This window comes from Aquarana catesbeiana, linkage group LG01, assembly GCF_042186555.1.
Source record: "Aquarana catesbeiana isolate 2022-GZ linkage group LG01, ASM4218655v1, whole genome shotgun sequence".
Taxonomy (NCBI): Eukaryota; Metazoa; Chordata; class Amphibia; order Anura; family Ranidae; genus Aquarana; species Aquarana catesbeiana.
This window is the reverse complement of record NC_133324.1, coordinates 296,250,022-296,266,700: the sequence shown is the minus strand read 5'-3', so window position 1 is coordinate 296,266,700 and position 16,679 is coordinate 296,250,022. Positions and strand designations below refer to the sequence as shown.

Sequence of the window (16,679 nt, the reverse complement as noted above, 5' to 3'; positions counted from 1 at the left end):
GAATGCAAAAAAAATGGGTTCAGAAGGATGTTCAGAGGCATCTGAAACGCTTGTAAATGCAGTAACTTGTGTTTAGCAGCGTTTCGTTCACAGACATTTTTCATTTTAATAACAAAAAAAAAAAAAAAACGCCTCTAAATGCGGCTAAACGAACATTTTTTTCCTAGCTGTCAAGTTAAATCATTCAGCAGAGGTTAAACAACGTCCCGTGTACATGAAGCCTTAGGCTGCATTCACACCTGAGCGTTTTCAGCTCATAAAACGCTCGTAAACGCCTGAAAAACGTCCAACAAGCAAAATTCCATTCATTTCAATGGCACCTGTTCACATCTGAACATTTTGACCTGAAGCAAAACACCTGAAAAATGCCCTAAGCTCAAAAAAGAACATGAGCTTCTTTAGGGCAGATTACAGGTGTTTTTCTGCCTTTTACATTGGTGACCTCAACAAAAGCGCGGTAAAAAACGCAGTAAAAACAAACACTTTGAAACACTCAGGTGTGAATGCAACCTTACCGCTAACGCCCCCCCACCAGTGTGAAAGTAGACTAAAAGTCAGCAGCTACAGGTTTTTGTAGTGCCTGACTTTTCATAAACACAGATATGCCTGGAGCTCCTCTTTTAGGCCTCATGTACACAGCTGATGGTAAACGAACGTTTAGGAGCAGTTGCGCATTTTTTTCGGCTCCCCCTGAACTCTTCTCTATGTTATCTTATCAGCACATGTACACAGGGCCGTTTATAGTCGTTTCTAGGTAGTTGAGTTTAGAGGCATTTTTTGGAGCGCAAAAAAGTGGGTTCAGAAGCCGTGCTTAGAGGCATTTAAGCGCTTCTAAACACGTTTCGTTTACAGGCGTTTTTAATTTTTGGCTATTTAAAAAAAACATGCTTCTAGGTGCAAATGCGGCATGTAAACATGGCAAAACGGGACGTTTTAAACGTGGGTTACTATCTGTCAAGTTAAATTGTTCAGGGGAGGTTATAAAAATGTCCCATGTACATGAAGCCTAAGTTCACGACAACAAATTTGCGCTTACTCTAAATAGTCAAGAAGATATAAGCAGCTAACACCACAACTAGAATCGTTGCCACATAAACAGATAATAAACAAAAAATGTGTAGCGCTATTTAAGACAAGATATCTTAAACTGATAAAATAGCTTATAACCAAAGTATAATGTACAACAATAAAGGTAGCATATATAAATCAAATTGAAAATAGAAAATATGTTAAATGGACAATCAGTGAGTTGGGACTGGATGGGTCACTACCCAACATGTGAGGTGAGGAGCGCCTTCACCAACATACAGCAGAAAGAGTCTCAGAGATTAATGTTCTGCAGTCATTTAAAAAGTCTCATCAATAGATGGGATATTCCATATATGAATCACACTATTCACCACTGTGTCTTCAAAAACATGCAGTGTGCTTGGATGTAAAAGGTGGGAGCTTACCGGAGGGTTTGAACCCCAAGCCAGCATATGCTGTTAGGGTCAAACCAAGCTTTTATTGCACCCTGGCAATAGTGAGAGGATCTTGGCAGGAGACACTGAACCGGGCTGCTCTAGTGATGCACCCTCTCCACAGGCAATGCTGGATCTCTCCACGCAAGGTTCATAAAAGGCACAAAAAGGGACTACATAGCGTGATACCGTAGACAACGTATTTATTAAATAAAAAGAGATACACTTACATGATGAAGTAAATAAAAAGCGCTTTTATATAAAAGGGGCGGCAGTGGAGTCCTCCCGACGCGTTTCGTCTCAGTAGACTTCGTCCAGGGGTACCCTCCACTGCAGCCCAACTCCTTAATATAGGCCCTGTGTTCATTATGATGTGACTCCAGCCCGTTCAATTGCCAAAATCTGCACTTCCGGGTTACCCAAGATGGCGGACCCGCGTGCGTTCCAAGCCTCGTCTTGGTGGGTGTATTATGCGCTCCACCACCCAAAAACAAAGACCCAATGTTCCCCATATGTTAACTATTTAAGATCCATTAACGTATTAATTGAAAATGTGTGAAGAAAAACATGCATTGACAATAAGAACTTACTTTCATGTACAATTAGGTTCGTCTGCCACACTATGTGACGACGAGTCTGTGTTAATCACGTGACGTGACGCTACGGCGTCACGGCACGGAAGCGGAAATGCTCATGTGGAACTCATTGCTTGCGTTCCACTGATGGTTAGCAGCAGGTCACGACTCTAGGTTAATCTCGCGATGTGACGCCGTGACGTCACGGCGTGAACACGGACCTTCTCATATAGATCCCACCGCTTGCGTTCCACTGGTGGTTCTAAGCTTAACAACCAGTTAAATATAACCTTGATGTGAATGGCTTACATTCCGGAAGCCGGTGTATCGTCTGATGCCATATGTTCACTGGAGATAACATAATAATTTTGTGAGGGACCTGGACTAATTAGATAATATATGAAATTTTGTGTGGATTTATATGATTAAAATTAAAACATAAAGTATAAAATGCAATAATTGCATGTGTATAAACCCGTGTATAATAATCGGTGAGATGAATTCAAAGGGCTGGATTCACATGCGTCTATACATTATTTACATTTTAAGACCTCAGTAATTTGAAAACATGCAGAGGGCAATACTAAATGCTGTCATTAGGTAAATACATTTGAATATAAAATTAAACGACATAAAATTAGACCACGATGTCATGAAAATAGAAAATAGAAATAAAAAATAAAAATAAAAATGTTTTTCTCGTGCCCCTTACGATTGATCTAGAAAAGCATTAACGTCTACCTCTACATTAAGTCCTAAGGGAGCAAAAGTCTGCAGCTCATATGCCCAGTACATTTCGAGGCGGGATACTCCCCTTGTTTTGGCACCCCCTCTCCAAGGTGGTGTATATTTGTCAATAATGACAAACTGCGATCCGTCAGGATTCCCACCATGGAATTCCTTGTAATGTCTCGGGACCGTATGTTTGGGGTCCCTGCTTTTAATAAGGGCGATGTGTTCTCCCACCCTAATCGTGGTGGTGGTACGGCCTATATACTGTTTACGGCAGGGGCAAGTGATGAGATACACTACATATCTCGTGCTGCATGTGCAAAATGGTTTTATGGTATATCTTTTACCTGTCACTGTGGAGACAAACTCGGTGACTTTGCGTGTTCTAACGGCATTATGCTGGCATACCGTGCATTTCCTACATGGAAAAAAGCCTGTCCAGTCATGAAAGAAAGAGGGGCGGGTGGGGGGATTTATAATGTTAGGGGCTATCCGTCCTTTTAAGGAGGGCACCCCTCTGAAAATAACATTAGCTTCTCCTGGGATGAGTGGACCCAGAATACTATCTTGCTTTAAGACGCCCCAATGCTTCCTCATGATGTTTTTGATTTGTCTGTATTGTGTTGAAAAAGTGGTTAACATGGCCCACTTAAACTTCCCGTCCGACTCTCTTTTAGGTTTGATTTCCAGTAGGGATTTCCTATCGATGTTGATCGTTCTTTGGATCTCTTGATCTAGGCCATTCGTGTCATAACCCTTATCTACAAACCTAGATTTTAGAATTCTGGCCTGTTCAAGAAATACCTCCGTTTCGGTACAATTCCGTCGGAGTCTCAAAAACTGGCTCCGAGGGACAGCATCTAGCCATGAAACATGATGACAGCTGTCAACAGGAATAAACCCGTTGCGGTCTGTGGGCTTAAAATATGTGCTGAATCTAAATTCTTTATTGATGATCTCTATCTGTAGGTCCAAAAAGTGAATTTTAGTTTCGCTAGCTTCATAGGACAGGGATATACCTCTGTCATTGGCGTTCAAACCCACGAAAAATTCATCGAGTGTTTCCATGGTGCCATTCCATAGGAGAAGGATGTCGTCTATGTATCTAGTCCACAAAACCAGAGAACTGGTTTCATGGACATAGACGACATCCTCCTCCCACTTCGCCATAAACAAGTTCGCGAGGCTAGGCGGGAACTTCGCCCCCATGGCAACTCCCCGTTGTTGGAGATAAAAGTTATGGTTAAACCAAAAGTAATTGTGTTTTGCCGCGAACTCTAGTAACTCAACGAGGTAATCACATTGAAAAGCAGCCAGAGAGTGTTCCTGAGACAAAAAATATTTGACGGCATCAATGCCCTTATCGTGTGGTATGCACGTGTACAATGATGCCACGTCGGCCGTAGCCATGATGTAACCATCCTGTAAAGTGATGTTTTCAAGGAGTCTGATTGTAGAGCTGGTGTCTTTCAAATATGAAGGCGTTTTCTTTACTAGAGGCTGTAGGAAAAAATCTATATATTTACCTACTTTGGCAGTAATGGAATTTATGCCACTTACAATTGGTCTGCCGGGGGGGCAAACTGGATCCTTATGGACTTTCGGCAGATAATATATAGTGGGGATTCGAGGTGCTGTGGGAATCAGAAAGTCTCTCTCTCTTTTGTTCAGGATCCTTGATTCATAGCCTTTTGAAACAAGCTGATGTAATTTCTGTTTATAATTGTGTGTAGGATTATTAGGTAACAGCCGATAAGTCCCTGGTTCGTTTAGAATGCGATGCATTTCTGCTTCATATTGGCACTTGTCCAAAATCACTATGCCACCCCCTTTATCTGCTGGGCGGACCACCAAGTCTTTGCGTGCACACAGAGACTCCAAACCCCCTTTTAACAGTGGAGGATGGGGAGTGCGTTTAATTGGTAGTCTGGCTAGATCATGTAGGACGAGGTCCCTAAAGATTTTTACGGCCGGCGCTATAGGGACCGGGGGGGAGAATAGAGAAGGATTGGATAAACCTGAATGAACGGCTCCTGAAGTAGCTGCTGGATAATCAGTACGTACTGGATTAGACACCAAATACCTCTGTATATTAACCTTACGGATGTATTTATGAACATCCATGAATGTATGGAATTTATCAAGTTTTTTGGGGGGAGCGTACTTAAGACCTTTATCTAATAGGGCCAGTTCTGCTTCCGTGAGGGTTTGAGAGCTTAAGTTATAGACCCCTTGGCCTTTCATAGTCTTTGTCTTTTTTCTTCTTTGTACTCTCCTCCCCCCTCTACACCCTCTCTTTGATCTGGGCCTCGTTTTCTTGAATGTGGGGCCCCGCGAAAAAAATGATTCCCATGTGTATAGGGGTTATGTATATATGGAGATTGATCGTAGTCATCTCTTCTACGTTCAGGGCTGTAGATGTCCCTAAGGGGTGAGAACCTATTTTGGGTGCGTATAGGGGAGGAGTAATGATGGTAAGATTCATCTCTCCGTTGAAAGTCTTGACCTGATCTATATTGTCTGGGGGAAGGATGGTATGGAACATGTTGAGAGTGAGTGTCTGAATATTGCATCCTATTATGGGTAGTACCTCTGCCTCCCCTCCTTCCTCTCAAGTTATTTCTACCTCTATGGGGAGTTTGAGGGTTATAATGCTGTACCCGCGGCTGAGATACATGGGATACCCCACCACGTTTTGTTCCACTTCTCTGGGGACCATAACTCTGAGAGTGGGCACCCGTGGGCTGGGATAGTGTAGTGGTGGCGTTCAGAGTTGGAAGACTGCTTATTAGAGTCGTACCCTCGGTGGTATTGGAGGAGACCTCCATAGGTGGGTTAACCTGCAGAAGTTTTTGCCAACCGAATACTGTACGGTTCTTGTAATCTCCTACATCCCTGGAGTATTTCTTTTGTTTTTTTATCTTTTGGTCTCGTTCCTCTTTCTCTAAATGTACCAAAAGGTTAGAGGAAAGGGAATTATACTCCTGAGAATTCTTATGGATTGAAAGTTTATCCTTCAGATCCTTAATTTCTCTATCTATGGTCTGGAGTCTAATACTTTTCTTAGTTATAAGTAACTGTAGAAAGTTGATGCCTGCATCATTGAAATATTTGAACCATGAGTCCAGATCTGTTTCCCCTTGTTGGGGTTGGACTTCCCAACGGAGGCTTCTAGGGACCATTTGTTCTGTAATATATTGCTGTAAAAAGACCAAGTCCCATTGCAAATGAAGCTCGGTTGTCATAACATTTTTAAGTCTGAGGAACAGTCCTCCAATCTCCGTGTCACTACTGGTTGTTATAAATACTCCCTGAGGGTTGACCCTACGTGAGGCTCGGTAGTCAAACACGTCCATAGTGGAGTGATTCCACAGAGCAGCGGCAAAAATAGTAATTCTAAATAAGTACACCAAAATTCACGACAACAAATTTGCGCTTACTCTAAATAGTCAAGAAGATATAAGCAGCTAACACCACAACTAGAATCGTTGCCACATAAACAGATAATAAACAAAAAATGTGTAGCGCTATTTAAGACAAGATATCTTAAACTGATAAAATAGCTTATAACCAAAGTATAATGTACAACAATAAAGGTAGCATATATAAATCAAATTGAAAATAGAAAATATGTTAAATGGACAATCAGTGAGTTGGGACTGGATGGGTCACTACCCAACATGTGAGGTGAGGAGCGCCTTCACCAACATACAGCAGAAAGAGTCTCAGAGATTAATGTTCTGCAGTCATTTAAAAAGTCTCATCAATAGATGGGATATTCCATATATGAATCACACTATTCACCACTGTGTCTTCAAAAACATGCAGTGTGCTTGGATGTAAAAGGTGGGAGCTTACCGGAGGGTTTGAACCCCAAGCCAGCATATGCTGTTAGGGTCAAACCAAGCTTTTATTGCACCCTGGCAATAGTGAGAGGATCTTGGCAGGAGACACTGAACCGGGCTGCTCTAGTGATGCATCCTCTCCACAGGCAATGCTGGATCTCTCCACGCAAGGTTCATAAAAGGCACAAAAAGGGACTACATAGCGTGATACCGTAGACAACGTATTTATTAAATAAAAAGAGATACACTTACATGATGAAGTAAATAAAAAGCGCTTGTATATAAAAGGGGCGGCAGTGGAGTCCTCCCGACGCGTTTCGTCTCAGTAGACTTCGTCCAGGGGTACCCTCCACTGCAGCCCAACTCCTTAATATAGGCCCTGTGTTCATTATGATGTGACTCCAGCCCGTTCAATTGCCAAAATCTGCACTTCCGGGTTACCCAAGATGGCGGACCCGCGTGCGTTCCAAGCCTCGTCTTGGTGGGTGTATTATGCGCTCCACCACCCAAAAACAAAGACCCAATGTTCCCCATATGTTAACTATTTAAGATCCATTAACGTATTAATTGAAAATGTGTGAAGAAAAACATGCATTGACAATAAGAACTTACTTTCATGTACAATTAGGTTCGTCTGCCACACTATGTGACGACGAGTCTGTGTTAATTAGAGGTCGACCGATATATCGGCCGGCCGATATATCGGCCGATATTTGGCTTTTTTTACTTAATCGGCATCGGCCGATTGTGCTGATAAAAAAAGCCGATTATAACTTCAGCGGGACTTGCAAATGACTTCTGTAATAGAAGTCAATTGCAAGCTGTTTGAAGTTTGTTTTCTCTCCTCCTCTGGGCAGCCTGCCAAGTCTGATAAGAAGATACATTTGTAGCTCTTCGGGTTCTTTTTATCAATAGACTGAACTCCGTGGAGAAGTTCTCAGTTTAACCATTTAAAGACTAAATCTTTTTTGACATTTGTTGCTTACAAGTAAAAATCCTGTATTTTCTGCTAGAAAATCAATTGGGACCCCCAAACATTATATATATTTTTTTTAGCAGAGACCCTAGGGAATACAATAGCGTTTGTTGCAATATTTTATGTCACACGGTATTCGCGCAGCGGTCTTTCAAACGCATTTTTTAAAAAAAAATACACGAATTAAAAAAAAAAAAAAATAGTAAAGTTAGCCCATTTTTTTTTTTCGTCCAAAAGTTTTGATTACCTGTTTTTGTGTATTTAATATTTAAGATATAGTTATTTTTTTAAAATCTAAATTCTACATACAAGTGAACTGATTGGAGGTTTGTTTTGTTCAATAAATGTTTAAATGTAAAAAATTTTCTGTATCACTTATTACTTAAGATTGCTTTCACACTGGAGCAGGCATGCGTTGACGGTAAAACGCTGTTAGTTTTAGCAGCGCTTTACCGTCATTTTAGCGGCGCTATTCGGCTGCTAGCGGGGCGCTTATAACCCAGCTAGCGGCCGAGGAAGGGGTTAAATGCGCCCCTGAAGTGCTGCTGCCAAAACGCTATGCAGGTGCTTCGGCAGCGGTGCGCATTCATTTCAAAGGGCAGGAGTGGTGGTATACACCACTCCAAAGATGCCGCTTGCAGAACTTTTTTTTACATCCTGCCAGCGCATCGCCTCAGTGTGAAAGCACTCAGGGATATCACACTGAGACTGCAGGGGAGCTGTTTTACTGGCACTTTACAGGCACTATTTTTAGCCCAAAAGCGCCTAAAAAAACGCCCCAGTGTGAAAGGGGTCTAACTGTTAGATTTTATGAGATGAAGGGGGAAAAAAAAAGAAAAAAAAATCGGCCTAATATATCGGCCCAAAAAAATCGGCATCATATATCGGCCATCGGCCACCGCGATTTCTAAATATCGGCATCGGCATCGGCCAGAGAAAAACCCATATCGGTCGACCTCTAGTGTTAATCACGTGACGTGACGCTACGGCGTCACGGCACGGAAGCGGAAATGCTCATGTGGAACTCATTGCTTGCGTTCCACTGATGGTTAGCAGCAGGTCACGACTCTAGGTTAATCTCGCGATGTGACGCCGTGACGTCACGGCGTGAACACGGACCTTCTCATATAGATCCCACCGCTTGCGTTCCACTGGTGGTTCTAAGCTTAACAACCAGTTAAATATAACCTTGATGTGAATGGCTTACATTCCGGAAGCCGGTGTATCGTCTGATGCCATATGTTCACTGGAGATAACATAATAATTTTGTGAGGGACCTGGACTAATTAGATAATATATGAAATTTTGTGTGGATTTATATGATTAAAATTAAAACATAAAGTATAAAATGCAATAATTGCATGTGTATAAACCCGTGTATAATAATCGGTGAGATGAATTCAAAGGGCTGGATTCACATGCGTCTATACATTATTTACATTTTAAGACCTCAGTAATTTGAAAACATGCAGAGGGCAATACTAAATGCTGTCATTAGGTAAATACATTTGAATATAAAATTAAACGACATAAAATTAGACCACGATGTCATGAAAATAGAAAATAGAAATAAAAAATAAAAATAAAAATGTTTTTCTCGTGCCCCTTACGATTGATCTAGAAAAGCATTAACGTCTACCTCTACATTAAGTCCTAAGGGAGCAAAAGTCTGCAGCTCATATGCCCAGTACATTTCGAGGCGGGATACTCCCCTTGTTTTGGCACCCCCTCTCCAAGGTGGTGTATATTTGTCAATAATGACAAACTGCGATCCGTCAGGATTCCCACCATGGAATTCCTTGTAATGTCTCGGGACCGTATGTTTGGGGTCCCTGCTTTTAATAAGGGCGATGTGTTCTCCCACCCTAATCGAAAATGTCCTGGTGGTACGGCCTATATACTGTTTACGGCAGGGGCAAGTGATGAGATACACTACATATCTCGTGCTGCATGTGCAAAATGGTTTTATGGTATATCTTTTACCTGTCACTGTGGAGACAAACTCGGTGACTTTGCGTGTTCTAACGGCATTATGCTGGCATACCGTGCATTTCCTACATGGAAAAAAGCCTGTCCAGTCATGAAAGAAAGAGGGGCGGGTGGGGGGATTTATAATGTTAGGGGCTATCCGTCCTTTTAAGGAGGGCACCCCTCTGAAAATAACATTAGCTTCTCCTGGGATGAGTGGACCCAGAATACTATCTTGCTTTAAGACGCCCCAATGCTTCCTCATGATGTTTTTGATTTGTCTGTATTGTGTTGAAAAAGTGGTTAACATGGCCCACTTAAACTTCCCGTCCGACTCTCTTTTAGGTTTGATTTCCAGTAGGGATTTCCTATCGATGTTGATCGTTCTTTGGATCTCTTGATCTAGGCCATTCGTGTCATAACCCTTATCTACAAACCTAGATTTTAGAATTCTGGCCTGTTCAAGAAATACCTCCGTTTCGGTACAATTCCGTCGGAGTCTCAAAAACTGGCTCCGAGGGACAGCATCTAGCCATGAAACATGATGACAGCTGTCAACAGGAATAAACCCGTTGCGGTCTGTGGGCTTAAAATATGTGCTGAATCTAAATTCTTTATTGATGATCTCTATCTGTAGGTCCAAAAAGTGAATTTTAGTTTCGCTAGCTTCATAGGACAGGGATATACCTCTGTCATTGGCGTTCAAACCCACGAAAAATTCATCGAGTGTTTCCATGGTGCCATTCCATAGGAGAAGGATGTCGTCTATGTATCTAGTCCACAAAACCAGAGAACTGGTTTCATGGACATAGACGACATCCTCCTCCCACTTCGCCATAAACAAGTTCGCGAGGCTAGGCGCGAACTTCGCCCCCATGGCAACTCCCCGTTGTTGGACGAGGCTTGGAACGCACGCGGGTCCGCCATCTTGGGTAACCCGGAAGTGCAGATTTTGGCAATTGAACGGGCTGGAGTCACATCATAATGAACACAGGGCCTATATTAAGGAGTTGGGCTGCAGTGGAGGGTACCCCTGGACGAAGTCTACTGAGACGAAACGCGTCGGGAGGACTCCACTGCCGCCCCTTTTATATACAAGCGCTTTTTATTTACTTCATCATGTAAGTGTATCTCTTTTTATTTAATAAATACGTTGTCTACGGTATCACGCTATGTAGTCCCTTTTTGTGCCTTTTATGAACCTTGCGTGGAGAGATCCAGCATTGCCTGTGGAGAGGATGCATCACTAGAGCAGCCCGGTTCAGTGTCTCCTGCCAAGATCCTCTCACTATTGCCAGGGTGCAATAAAAGCTTGGTTTGACCCTAACAGCATATGCTGGCTTGGGGTTCAAACCCTCCGGTAAGCTCCCACCTTTTACATCCAAGCACACTGCATGTTTTTGAAGACACAGTGGTGAATAGTGTGATTCATATATGGAATATCCCATCTATTGATGAGACTTTTTAAATGACTGCAGAACATTAATCTCTGAGACTCTTTCTGCTGTATGTTGGTGAAGGCGCTCCTCACCTCACATGTTGGGTAGTGACCCATCCAGTCCCAACTCACTGATTGTCCATTTAACATATTTTCTATTTTCAATTTGATTTATATATGCTACCTTTATTGTTGTACATTATACTTTGGTTATAAGCTATTTTATCAGTTTAAGATATCTTGTCTTAAATAGCGCTACACATTTTTTGTTTATTACATGAAGCCTAAGGCCTCATGTACACTGCTGCTGGAAAACGGACGTTTAGGAGCAGTTGGGCATTTTTTTCAGCTGCCCCTGAACTCTCCTCTATGTTATCCTATCAGCACATGTACACAGGGTCCTTTATAGTCTTTTCTAGATCGTTGAGTTTAGAAGCATTTTTTTTTAAAGCAGAAAAATGTGTTCAGGACGGATGTTCAGAGGCATTTGAAATGCCAAATGCCTGTAACAGCTTGTAAACACGGTAACTCGCGTTTAGCCACATTTCCTTTATAGGCGTTTTTAATGGAGATACATTTCTGACCATTTACAATGTAAAAAACGCTTCTAAAGGCAAATGCTGCTAAACGCCACACCTTTTTAAACATTGGTTACTAGCTGTCAAGTTCCATCGTTCAGGAGAGGTTTTAAAACGTTTCATGTACATGAAGCCTAAGAGCTCACTGGATGTCTGGCAATTTTTGTTTTTTTTGTTTAACTTACTTGCAGCATTTTTAAAGAAACAAAACATGGAAAATGTGCATGCATTGCAGTGATGTACTGCACATGTGTTGTATTTTTGACTGTCAGTCACTGCACCCCACTCTGCTCCTCCATCGCTCTCTGGAGTGATGGGCCGGAGAGGGGGCAGATGTGGCAGGCTCAGGCTCTCAGCTGCATGCTGAAAGTTGAGCCAGCTGTTTCTGGGATCCTTTCCAAATGTGATGCGGGTCCGCCCGGTCAGCTGATAGCAGACAATAGCCCACTTTCACCTGACTCTGGTTCATAGAAGTACATATACTCTTGCGATTAAAAACAGAAGTACAGTAAAACCTTGGATTGAGAGCATAGTTTGTTCCGGAAACATGCTTGTAATCCAAAGCACTTGTATATAGCAAATTTCCCCATAAGAAATAATGGAAACTCAGATAATTTGTTCCACAACCATTTATTCATAAGTCCTTCAGTTAATAGTCCATATAAAAAGATTATAGCAATGTGATAAGTTTTGTAACCATAAGAGCCCTTTCACACTGAACCAGATTTCAATTGTTTTAGCGCTAGATATAGCGCCTGAAAACTTCCTCCCAAATGTGAAAGCTCTAATGCTCTCACACCCAGGCGGTGCGCTTGCAGGACGTTAGAAAAAGTCCTGCAAGCAGCATCTTTGGGGCAGTTTGGGAGTGATGTATACCACAATTGGAAGCCTCCACGAGGGGATTAGAAGCTAAATCTATCAGGAGCTACAGGGTATAAAAGAGAAGAGAGGCGCCTCTAATGCTGGCCATACACGGTTCGAATTTCGTAAGAATTTTCTTTCGAAAATCGTATGAAAGAATTTTCGTATGAATTTCGCACCATTAGTGGGCTGCAACAATGGCCGATTTTCGTGCAGCAATCAAATTTGAGGAATCGGACATGTTGGAAATTTTTAGAAAAACAAACGATTTTCTAATCAATGATGGGAGAATCGTGCGAGAAATGTAATAAGAAAAGAAAATTTCTGGAGAGAAAAGAAGATTCCTGCCCACGAAAATTCTTTTCTGTAGCAACATGCGGTGAAATTGAAGGCTTGGTCAGCCAAATTTCGAAAATCAATGGTGGCATCATCGGATCACAAAAAAAAGGAACATTCTGATTTTGAAAATAAAAATTTGTTCGAAATTCGACCATGTATGGCCTGCTTAAGTGTAGCAATATAGATCTCACCGCTGTCAATCTGCAATCGTGACCAGGAAAGCTACCCTGCAGTAGAGCGATCTGAAAGGGTGGCTTGAAGCGTTCATGGAGCACAGCGTTGAAGGGATGACATCGATGGTGGCATGGAGGATGGTCTATGTGGACAGCTTTACCCCGGATGCCTGTATACTTAGATGTGCCTCTTTTAATCATCAACCATGTGAGTTGCTAAATGTTGTACCTTCATTAAATGTAACCATATTGCTACACTTAGAGGCGCCTCCCTTCTCTTTTATACTCAGTTGTGACATGAGCTACTTGTATATCAAGACATCGCTTGTATATCAAGTCAAAATCATCGTCTTGCAAAACGCTCTCAAACCAAGGTTAAAAAAGGTCTGTCCACACTCCTTTTTAAATCTCAAAGCAAGATTCTAGATACACTGTTGAAACACAATGTATATATAAACACTGGGGTTGATTTACCAAAGGCAAATCACTTTGCACAACAAGTGCAGTCGCCGTAGATCAGAGGAAGCTCTGCTGATTTTATCATCCAATCATGTACAAGCAAAAATGCTGTTTTTTTGTTTTTTCCTTGCATGTCCCCCTCAGTTCTACAGCGACTGTACTTCCAAGTGCACTTGTAGTGCAAAGTGGATTTGCCTTTAGTAAATAAACCCCAATGTTACCTACTAAAGGTTTTGACAATCTGACCAACCAGTCTACAGGCTCATACAGCCTAACCAGGCTGGTCACCTGACATTTCTGTACTGCACTCAGGCAATACAATCCAGCCATCTCTCTGCCCCCACACTGTGGCTGGCCAATGAAAGAGAAGCAGCAGACTAATGAGCACATTCTTCTCTTCCTGTTAGGACATCTGATTAGCTCCTGATGATTTTCCCTTTTTCAGTCTAAATTCTACTGTACAGGGAGGGGGGTACAAGAGACTGATACCAGGTATAATCCCGCTATGTAGACAAAATTAATTAAAAATTCCATTTCATTCAACTATTTTTACATTATTTTTTATAATCTGCCTGGAGCTTTAAATGCAGTAGAGAAACATGAATCACCTGCCTGGCGGTGCTGTTTAAAGCTGGCCTATACATGTTTCAGTTGTTAATTTAGTCAGCGGCTGGAGGAAATACAAACTATGGGGCTTATTAACTAAACCTGGAGAGTGCAAAAGCTGGTGCAGCTCTGCATAGAAACCAATCAGCTTCCAGGTTTTATTGCCAAAGCTTAATTGAACAAGCTAAAGTTAGACGCTGATTGGCTACCATGCACAGCTGCACCGGATTATGAGTGCACCAGTTTTAGTAAATTTCCCCCTATGTGTGGATGGGGAAATCCTCCAGGCTGATTGGCTGCATGTGCTGATCAAATTAAAATTTTCCAACGAGACGGTTGATGAGGAGTAGATTGATTGATTGACTTCTCATATATGGAAACAGTCATACATGGATCAGAATTTGTCTGGTTTCTGATGAACCAGCTGAATTTCAAGACACATTTGGTCAGCTTAAAGCGAGAACGAAAGCTTGCAGGCTTTTATTGCAGAAGAGACATGCACTGTCTTTTCTGGAATAAAATACCCTTAACTGCCTGCAGTCTCCTCCGCCACTGTAAACTGGGTGGAGCATGCGCAGTGCAGCTTACAGTGTCAGGATGACAGCCTCTTGCACATGTGCAGGAGTGACGTTATCCCCTGCCAGCCAATGAAGAGGCCTGAAGACTGGCACTGAGAAAAAAACGCTGATGCAGCGCCGCTGGACTGGCAAGTATGGAGACTTTAGTTCTACTTAAAGAGCTCATGCACATGGACATTATTAGGATACTCATTCACTAAGCTCTGGGGGAAATTCATTTGAATGGGCTGCTGTGCCTCTTGAAAGGCAGGGGAAAGGTCCCTGCAGCAGTGCAGAAATCACAGTCCACAAAGTAACTACAAGCCCAGTGCGTGTATTAATGGCACCAGCACACCACTCCTGCGTTTTCCTGTGCTGATGGTGGCATCTGTAGGAACAGGGGTGTTCCCCCAGCAGTAATCACACAGACATGAGCCTAGAGTTAGGCCTACCATCAACTATGTAATGCCATGACCCCCTCTGGTTTCCTATAAATGGAATGGATTGCTTCGTTTTGGTAATCTTGTACAGATTATACAAGCAGATTGTAGTGTATGTACATTCTGCTGTCACAAAGCAGGCAGGCTCTTTATTGCAGAAGAGACATGTAGTGAGGGAGATTTACTACAACCTGAGCACACAGAATCTGCTTCAGCTGTGCATGGTAACCAATCAGCTTCTAGGTTCACACTGAATGTGGCTTTGAAACTGTGTGGCTTCAATTGAAATAGTACGATTTCAAAGCCGCGTGTCAGTGCGACTCAGCTGATATCTGTGCGACTTCATGCACAGATGTCTATGCAAGTCACACATGAAATTGCCAAAAGTAGTGCAAGAACTACTTTTTTAAATTGGTGCATCCTGCACTGATTTGAACAGTGCCATTGCTGACAATAAGGTGCGACCTTTCATAAGATTTGACCTGTCCGGTATGAATGGGGGGCTAATTGTCAAATCCTAATAAAACAAGCTGAAGTTAGAAGTGGATTGGTTACTATACACAGCTGCACCAGATTCTGTGTGCACCAGTTTTAGTAAATCAACCCGTGTCTTTTCTCCAATAAGACGCACCTACCTGCTCGCATGTCAGCTAAGCTTACTCTCATCCTGTGCTAGCCAATGAAGATGGCAGAAGACCAATTTAGTTCTGTTTTAACCCTTTCCCTTGAACTGGGCTAATGCCCAGGAGGTAGGAAGATCTGATTGATCATGTGACCATGGCCATTGGCTATTACAGTGGTCACACGATTGGCAGCTGATGACTCCTGATCAATATTAGAGACCTGCAACTGTCTTTGACAGCTCGGTCACTGTGCTGGGAGCGCAGGGAACTCTGCCACCCATATGGATGCATGTGTGTGTGTGTTTAAGTCCACCCTCATGGGCGGCAACAGATTAAATGAGGATTGTACAATCAGATCATATAGTGTATGGTTATCTTAAATGAGATTGTCCAATGTACGATTAGCCTAAAGACGATTGTACAATCAGATTATATAGTGTATGGCTAGATTAAATCAGATGATATAGTGTATGATTAGAATAAACCAGATTATATAGAGTACGATTAGAAGAAATCAGATGATATAGTGTATGATTAGAATAAACCAGATTATATAGAGTACGATTAGAAGAAATCAGATGATATAGTGTATGATTAGAATAAACCAGATTATATAGAGTATGATTAGAAGAAATCAGATGATATGGTGTATGATTAGAATAAACCAGATTATATAGTGTATGATTAGAATAAAGGGGATTGTACAGTGTAAAGTTAGAATAAAGGGGATTGTACAGTGTAAAGTTAGAATAAAGGGGATTGTACAATGAGCCAGCATTGGATTTGCCATCCCTTCTATAGTAGAACTATTCTCCAGGCAGGCCTGGCACTACACAGTGATTGGTAGGCCTGAAGACGATAGTAGGAGGAGGGGGGGGGTGCCACATGTGGAGAGCAGTCTATCCTCTCGGGGACATGTACTCTCTCCCCAATATATATATATATATACACACACACACACACGGCTGCCATGTAGGAGGGGGTGTAGAGGGTGAGTGCCCACCCAGGTGCCCCGCACACACACTTATCCAGTGACACGCTCTCAC

General features: G+C 42.2%; 1 protein-coding gene across 1 annotated transcript in view; it reads right to left on the bottom strand.

Annotated features, from left to right (window-relative positions):
- The window catches only part of CHEK2 (checkpoint kinase 2), a 116,244-nt gene that overhangs the window by 99,478 nt on the left and 87 nt on the right, over positions 1–16,679 (bottom strand). The gene's annotated exons all lie outside the window — the stretch shown is intronic.